Below are 9,597 nucleotides of genomic sequence, written 5' to 3' on the forward strand. Positions count from 1 at the left end.
CTAGTGGCTGAAAGCTAGAACAGACATCAATGCACCTGTGAAAAGACAGGTCCAAAACTCACCAGTGCCTGAGGAGATTTTGACTTCTCTTGAGTGTTTCTGGGTCTCAGAGTCAGGCTCTTTGCCACTCACCTTGCAAAGTAGGTTTTGCCATTCATTTCCACAGATATGTCTGCATTAGCAAAAGGACCATAATATGTCCTTGAGCTTGAACCATTACAGTCCATCTGTCCCTCTGCCTCTTATTGCCAAGGGCACAGGCATGTAGGCTGATAATTTCTGGTTTATGTCTCCAGGAACCCTGGCTGCACTAGTGCTCCAACTCTCAACACCAGAAGCCTCTCCTCCCCCCTGCTCCAGGGAAACACAGCTTAACACCCAAGTCACCCACTTTAATTACAAAAATGGCATAAGGTTTTCCAGCTCACACGCTCAGAGCGCATTTTATTTCATTTTTATTTTACTTGAATACATGTATTGCATATGCATTAGGCAGGCTATGCCAGCAGCAGCATCACAGAAACATATTTAGCTCGACAGCCTGCTCAAGTGGAACAGCAGTGTTGCTCATTACTTACTGGACTGAAAGTCCTCCCAGAGCAGAGACTTCCAGTGAGAGCTTTCCTCCCCCTCTCTGACCCACCAAAACAGGAACTGTTATTCCCTGTCTCAGTTCTGAGCAATACATCGCCATGCTGGAGTCAAGGTGGATGTAGTCAGGCTACGAGGATGATTTTGGTTCTCAGAATATCCAAATAGGGGTAAAAATGTAATTCCTTGCCTGCAAGTTCAATAACAACCAACCACACTGTGTACATTTACTCTCACCAGCATTATCTTCTGAGCTACCACAACCTAAATTAAATTTCTGATCTACCTACATTCAAATTCCAGAGCAGTGGCAGGTATGAATATGTCCTTTTGTAATTTCTTCCATGTGAAAAGTAAATTTTGTCTCCATTTTCTTGCATTTCAAAAAATATTAGAACATTTGGCATTTTAAGTGCCTAGAAATGAGTTGAAAGGATGCCAGAAATAAGACATTAGAAGTGTGATTAAACATTCTGCAGGTGAAACACCTGAAGTACCAATGGCAAAGTGAAGTACCAAACACATTGAAAGTTTTCATTATGGCATCTCTGAGGGAACAATAAAATATTTTGAAGCCCTAAGAAACCAAAGTCAGTTAGAGAACCATGTAGCAACTTGTGTTCCAGTGCAAGTGAAAAAGAACATTTTTTCCTCCTCACAAGTCTAACCAAATTTCTAGGGCTGAGGAGTGTAAGGTAGCAAGGTCATGGATACTATCAATATAAACTATATAACTCACATTAACTCGTCTGTACTCTATAAATGGTAATTAAATGCCCCTCATGGCTCCCAGGCTAAATAACCAGCCCAACTTTACAAGTGGAAAAGTGCCAGTTCAGGTGCCCAATCTGACACAGTGTAGGTGTTCTTCTTCATTCAGCTACCTGCACCGAAGAAGAAGACACCCTGCCTTGATGAAAGTCACCTACAAGGGACAGGAAAAAATCCAGCCTGAAATGTCCCTCTTTCTGATGTCTTGTCACCAGAAAGGGGAGGAGAGAGAAGCCATTTCCTCTGGAGAACCTGCTCCCCGAGCAGTGTGCTGTGCCCTGGCTGAGGCTGCTCCCCTCAGCTCCCCTTTGCTGTGCTCAGCGTGTCCTTCCCAGGCCAGACCTGCTGCATTTACAGCCCTGCAGCTGTCCCAGAACTCCCTCAGAAGCAGCTTTGTTTTGAGAGACCCATCATGAGCCATCTGAACAAGGAAGGCTCTCCAAGGGCCAGAGCAGACAGACCCAGAGCTGCCCTGACCCCACAGGAGGTCCCGTCCTCCCAGCTCTCCAGGCTGCAGGGACAAGGAGCCCTCTGCAATTGCCCTGAAGGTCCTGAAGAGGTCATTTTGTGCCACTTCCATACCCTGTGCAAGCAGAACAGACACCCTGAGGGACACTGAGCTCCCTGCTAAATTTACTTGCAGGGATGTAAGTTAGGAGCTTTCCATTTTCTATGAGGGTGTGGTAAGACCACTCTTAGTCCTAATGGACCAGAAAAGAGGTGGCAAATGTCACTCTCACCTCAAACTCACAAATATTTTCTGTTGCTAGAGAGGAGATGTGATTCCTCCCCTTAGGATGGGTGGTTTCCTTGGTTTCCTGGCAAGAAATGCATATATTTACAATACTAAGACTCTTAGTCAAGTATATGTTGCCAAACACTCATGTCCTAGAAGTACTGCTGTTTTCCATTAGTTATCATCCCAACTATGGATAATGCCATATGGCCTTAGGAACTTGCCTGCCATTTTCACAGAGCAATTACTTCAATTTTGGCAGCATTAATCTGCAATATTTGCTGTCTCTTTGGATGACATCGTAATGGTGCAATGCAAAAGTGATCAACACCTCCCAGGCTGAGAAAGGCAGTGCTGCACAGATTATGACTTAAACAAGCAAGGGCATTTTTCTTGAAAAACAATAAATTATTTTCACCAGTGTTATTTTTAGAAATATTTGGGAAGGCAAGAAGCAACCACATTACTCACACAGAGTTGCTAAAATCCTCCAAGATTCAAATTGTATCTAAAAAGAATTTCAGAGAAAAAAAAAAACCCTGAGATGCTGTGGCTTTATAACCAATTAGAGATCCCTCACAAGAGCCAAGGAGCTGGAGGTGGCTGTGGCTGTCCTGTAAGTACTGCAAAACTGCTTCATGAATTTGTGAAGCGTTGGTTCACGTGTGACAAACCACATATATCAGTGCAGTCTCAAATGACTTACAGCCTGAGTTGGTCTCATCACCCATGTTGTGAAGTCATGTCTGCTGATAATTTTAATTGCCCCTGAGTCTGAGGAGTGGAAACAGAAGTCAGAATGTGTCAGCCTGCTCAAACAGCAAGTAAAATTAACATGCTGAAAGCCTGGACTTATGTTCTCTGCATCCTGTGCATACATGGACTAAAGTCCTGTCAGGACCTACACATGTCCTCAGCATTATCCCCATTAGCATTCCCGCTGATGGGGACGGAAGGGACATCAGTATATGAGGCTGAGCAGAACTAGAGGTGGAATTATTTTATCACAAGGCAAGACAAAAAGTCAGAGACAACACAGGGCTGTACCACATCTTCCTTGTCCAATAACTCACGAGAACCTGCGGGAAACCAATGGTATGAAACGTAGCTTTGATACATGATCATACTTGAGATGACTGCCCTATGATCACGCATAAAATACCTGTGGGAAGGTCCTTCCTAGGCAGAAAGCAAACCCACCTGCTGTAAAAGACCAATAAAGCCCTAATTTGCCACCCTGTTGTCTTCAGATGCCCAGTCCTGACCATAAACCCAAAACCTCAGTGCACCTGAGCACTTGTATGAACTGCATATACTGAACAGCCTGGATGCTTCCACATCCACTCCCAAACCAGCAGCCACACACTTGTGCCCATTTAACATACTCCACGTTTGTCACTGTACAGACCTATTCCAAACTTTGAATTCTTTTTTTTTGGTGGATTTTACAGTAACTTTTACAGTTGGGGTTCTGTACTCAATTTGGATAGATCCATGTGAAATGCTACATTGATGTTATAAGAAGCCATGTGCATGGCCACGCAAATGATCCTCATTCCACTGAAAAGGAAAATTATTAACACTATATCCTGTGTTAACATGTCAGCTGGACATACATGTAGAGGAAATCCCAAGCAGGGATACAATTAATGCACTTGCACACAAGTCAAGTCATTATTTGTCATCACCAGAATACTGGTAGTTAGTCAATGCAGAAAAGTATTTCCACATTGACAGGCAAGGATTTCAGCTATGCAGCAGTCATGGTGTTCCCAGTGAAAGAAGACACTTTGGATTTTCAAGGATTCCACTGAAACAGAGTGGCCTCCATCCCTACAGGATGAGAAAGACACAACAGAATTTGAAGATAGTGATGTATCACAGGCTTTGTTTGATAAAGGAGAAGACTCATTTCTAGGCCTGGCAGTTGATTGGTTGACATGTGAATTATCAGTTACTATGCACGAGAACATGATGATCCACTTTTACCTCCCACAACATATTTAATTGTAAACAAGGAATAGACATTCCCCTCCACATCTACTTTGCCCAAACTGGCACTCACTTCTGACACTGTCACTACAGATTACGCTTTTTCTACAGGAATATTAACTGTTTTTATGAAACCACCCAAGCTGATTAATGAATGGCAGAAAGTGCTTTGGTATAAAAACCCCAAGCCAAAATCAGTGCAAGCCTACAAAATAAAACAGCACTGAAGATTCTGAAAGCAGTTAAGGTGTTACCATGGCTTAGTTCCAATAATAAAAACAGGCTTAATTTTTATAGGCTGTGCTGTATAACAAACGAAGCAGGAGGCTCCTTTCAGTGGTGTTTGCTCACAATATCAATGTCAAAATTCGTATTTATTTCAGTGGCTGAGTGCAAAACAAAGCAGAATGCAGATACTGCACACACTCCTTGGTTGCTACTCCACTGCTCTCCCCTGAGCTCTACAAAGCACTCAAGGACACTGACCTGCTTTTCATTTCCTCAGAAACAGCCAAGCAATTCCTTAACAGTATTTCTATGCTGTATGAGCTAATCCTGTGTAAAGATTTTAGGTACCTTTGAGCAAGAAATCCCGCACAGCTGAAGTCATCTAATCGTATTAGTGCAGCTCTCCACAGGGGCTAAAGAGCCTTGCTGAGAAGGGCTTTGCCGAGCAGGGCTCCTCAAGCCAAGCTTGGCAGCTCCCTGGTGGTAATTCAGGTACCTGCTTTGTGCTGTGCAGAGACCCCTTTGTTCTCCTTTACCTAAGCTCTGGATCACCCTCAGCTTCACTCCTGCTTCCTCTCAGTATCCTGACTGGTTTGTGCATGTGGCTGCTGTCAAGATTGCAAAATAATATTAACTCCTTCATTTCAGCTTTTTCTCCCCTTTGATCTCTAAAGTTTAGTCTGCTGTCAGAGGCAGCATAATTTCTGGTGATTACAGATTTACTGTAAAGCTATTGGTGAAACATTCCAGGCTGGTTTCTTGCTTGTGTGTGCCCTGGACTACACCATACCCTGGAAATATGGTGGTGACATTAAACCTGAATTATCTGTGGGGAATGAAAAAGGATAATCCAAAGGAACAGAGCAATCAGTCCTCTGTATGCAATAAGCTGCCTATAATGACCTTCACTGTCAAAAGTCACAAGACACTTGCTTGGAAGGCCAAGGAGAGATCTCCAACAAGAGTTCTCAGGCAGGAAATGAGATGGCAGAAGGGATTTGGGTCCCAGAGTGACCAAGCAGCAACCTCTGCTGGCTCATTTTCTCTAACAACAGAGATTCAGGACATTGTCAGACCCCAACAGCACAGCTGTCAGCTCTGCAGGTAACCAGCCCAAAAGGGAAAATGCATTTGAAGTGCTTAGGAGCTGCCTAGGATTGCCTTTACCATTCTCCTGGCAGTATTTTGTACTTCTAAGCCTCATAGGAAATCTGTGAATTTATATAAACTAGTAGGAATAGCATCCTCCAGTGTTTATAGAACACTCAGAATGATTCAGCTGCGTTGCTGGGAATCATACATTGCTTAATTCTAAGAGGCTGCTTAGACTGAAACAGCTCTAATTTGTTTGAGTTGTTTGGAATAATCAGTTTCTTTCTGCAACAGGCTTTGCTAAAAGATTGTGGTGTGCCAAACATCTGAGATGCCACCAGCAGGACAGCTCCTCCAGCTGAACTGCTTGCCCAGAGCTCATTTCAGAAGAGTCGGAAAGTCATTGTGTACCAAAAAAACAAAGACCGGGAAATATCCATTTCTCTTCGCTTCCTTGTTCTTGTAAATTAAGATGGCATCATCTACTGATGCAGAGATCACTGGAAAGGAGGTTCCTAATAAGGATGTGACTTAGAGAAATGGGGAGTAATGGAAGCACATCATTTTCTCTGTCCTGTTCCTACAGTTCCTGGTCTTCTGAATCTGAAGACTCTCCAGTGGTCCCTAGTGTGGAAATTAATCTAAAAGCAAGGCAGCAGGGTAGACAGGTGGGGATTGGAGAACAGAATTTACCGAAGAACAAAACTAAATACAGTAACAGAAAGTGAAATATTCAGAAAGTTTCAGGGAGATATAGTTTTAGTTATTGAAGAAACTGAATGGCATCCCCATGGACTTTAGAAACCTTGTCATAAAGACAAAGTAATTCTGATTGAATTGATTCACTCCAGAAATGTCAGAGGTTAAACACTTCTCAGAACTCAGATACAGAATCAATCTTCTGTGATTTGAGTATTCACTATGCATGAAATACATACCACACTCTACACTGCAATTATCAAATGCACGCTTTCAGCCAATAAAAATGTGAGATAAATCAGTAGATTCAAGCTTGGTGAGAGGGACTTAATTCTTAAGTCAATATTTAGAACAGGCCAGAAGGATGCTTGTAGTTTCATTCAGACATCATGTGGTAACTCATTCAGCGACAGTAGCTCAACTCTCTATTAGACTTTAGTGGCTCATCCAATTATGTAAATGTGTTTAAATGCAAAATTATCACTTCTTGCATGTTGCAACCTCACACTTAACTTTTAATTTAACAATCCTTTTATCTTTCTAAATATCCAAGTGATAGAAAAGGAAGGCATATTTATGTGAGAGGCTAGATCGTATCTTCATTTTTCCTCATCTTTTACCTCTACAAATGCAAATAATTTGAAGGAGAATTCTACATCTCAGTAAAGAAATCCTGTCTCTGAATACCCCTGTGATTCTGTACCCAATGACTTTCTTCTTTCAGCAGTCCTGCAAAGCCCTCTGAGGATGGGTGACTGATTGCAGGTCAGAGGGAGGCAGGTCAATCCCACAGGAGCTGCTGGAGGGATGCAGGACCTGGCTGCAGGTGGAGTTGGCATAACTAGGACAGGAGAAGTTCCAGGTGTTCTTACCAGCCTGTATTCAACACGTTGACAACACTGAACCCTGCAGGTCCTACCAAAGGGCCTGTGTCCCTCCAGTTTCTCTGGGTGGAAGAAGCTCACCAGTAGCTTCTGCTGGAAGGGGGATTTTCTTCTAAAACTGCTGAAAAGTGAAAGGGTTTTGACTGCAGCAATGCACCATGGGTGCACTTTAACTTACAAAATCCCAGCTCTCTGCATAGACCTCTATAAATCTTTGCCCTTTAGACCAGAATGATGCATCCCAGCTTGCTAAGCCCTCTTAATTTAATGATACGAATTTATTTGGAAATACTGTAGCAGGAGAGCTTCAAAAGCATGACTCTGACATTATCACACTGTGAGAAATTAGGGTGGTTTGGGGTCTTCTAGCCTAATTAGATTCCATTTTGCTCAGTCATCCTCAAATGAAACTTTATTTTCAGAGGATTCTGTGGACAGTCTGTTAATGAAAGAGAATTTCTAGCACTTATGGGGCAACAGTATAAATGGACTTTAATAGCCAAGTGCCAGCAGGGAACCTTCTAATCTTTACTGAATTCTGATTAGCAACCACGGATTTCTGGTGAGATAATGAGCCCTGCACTGGCTTCTATCCAGTTTTTGACATTGGCACCAATGTACATCTACTAATTGCTAGAGGAATACATATAATAACTGAACTTCACTAATTAGGGGAGATTTAACCAAGTCATTGAAGTTTATATCTTTGAAATTCACCAAAATATCAAAAGTCAGATAAACACCATGGGAACTTAATGTACACCTTAGATTATCCTCTGTAAATAAATTAAGAGACAAATTTCCAGAACTGGTGACTCCTCAGAAACTCCATATTGCTATTGGAATGTATTACAAAAACTTCCATTAATCCAGACCTAGGAACTAAAAATGGTCCCATGCCAAACTGAACAAGTCCTTCACATCTAGAGTGGTTCCAGGTCCTCCTAACAGGATCTGTGTTTGACCTTAATTATCAAGTCCTGAAAGTTCAAGTGACCAAACCAAAATCACTGAATTCTGAGAACTTCAGTATTTAGATCCATTTTTTATATCTGTACTAAGGTGGCCACCACACAAAACCTGAGAGCTTCAGTTAGACATTCACTTACACAGCCAAGAGCAGAAATTTATGTATTTCTACAACAAAGACCTCCAATTTTTTAAGCCTTTGTATTTAAATGGAATTTTGTCCTCTTGTTCCCCTCTGTTTCCCATCAGAACCCCCTGCAGCTCTGAAGGTATCCAGAAACCTTGATTCACTATATTTATCAGTGCATGTTCTTGTGCCAGGATTAGGGTCCCTTGGCTGGAAGGATGAAGCTCAGAAATGCAGTTTATCCCTCTTTTCCCCTTGTGCCATAAGCCTTAAATATTCTACTGAGTGAGCAAGAGGGATACTGTCACTAATTAGAATCTGTTAAATCAATTTACATAACAATTCAAACCTATTGTATCAATGTCCTAAATAGACACATATTTAATGGGGGGCTGCTGATGGCAGTTACATCAAATGGGTGAAAGAGGAACAAAACTTCAGACACAACAGCAAAATCCCCAAAGCTGAAATGATGCAAGTGAGAAATCTCCTGCCATTACTCTCTTCTAGATATGAAATTCAGGTTGTTTTCACAAGATTGCAAAAAAATCTGAGTCTGTATAAAATGACAGTCATGAGCAGGGAGATGGAGAGGAAATACAGAAGATACAAGAGAACCACAAGGTTATCACAAGTTTACTCACAGCATGAAATGGTAGCACAGCTCTGTGAGCACTGTCCACATGGAACTGCTCAGTTTCTTAGCCCTTTCAAGAATAAAATGCCCTAAATTCTCAATGGAATGATGACTGTGGAAACTATTGCTAATGCCTGCAGGCTTTTCTTACTTGTCTTTCCTTTTGCTTATTCACCACTACTCCAGAAAAAGAGAGGTGAGAATCCGACTGATTAACCTTATGCAGAAGATGGGTAAATAATCTTGTGCCCTACAAACCAACCTCAGTTTTCTGGAAAATTTTCTCTAAAATCCGTCAGGAGCTTCAAAAGCTTGACAAAATCAGCACTGATGGCATTATTTTCTGTGAGCATCTCCTATAGAGACTCCTTCAAGCTCTGCCTCCTTGAACTACATAAAAAAAAAAAAAATTATTTGTATCCATAACCAGAAATCAAATTTCTTTGCAGTGATAGCTCAGAAACTGAACTTTGCTTGTGTATGTATGTATTGTAGCCTGCAGCTAACCTGATTTTTCTAATTGCTTTATCTCCCATAAGGACTACAGTGACTAGCAGGTGGTTTTTGCATACCAGGAGATCTTTGTGAGCTGTGCTGCTGCTCTGGCCACTGTAGAAGGACTGAACACCAGGCAGATCTGTGCCCTCCTGACTCTGTGATGAATGGAGGGTGGTTTGTAGTGTTCTTAGGAGAAGGGTGTATTTGTCAGTGACTGTAACCTGTTCGGGTTTCTCCTAATTGGAGCCTTTGCATGTAAGGACTTTAGGGCATGAAAACCTTCCAGAAAAGAAGATTTTTACCCTTTTTATTGTCAGTAGCCATGTCTCTCCTCAAGAAGAAAACCCAAAGCACACAAGCACACCACACCACC

Source organism: Myiozetetes cayanensis, unplaced genomic scaffold, assembly GCF_022539395.1.
Source record: "Myiozetetes cayanensis isolate MyiCay16 unplaced genomic scaffold, myiCay2020 scf19, whole genome shotgun sequence".
NCBI lineage: Eukaryota > Metazoa > Chordata > Aves > Passeriformes > Tyrannidae > Myiozetetes > Myiozetetes cayanensis.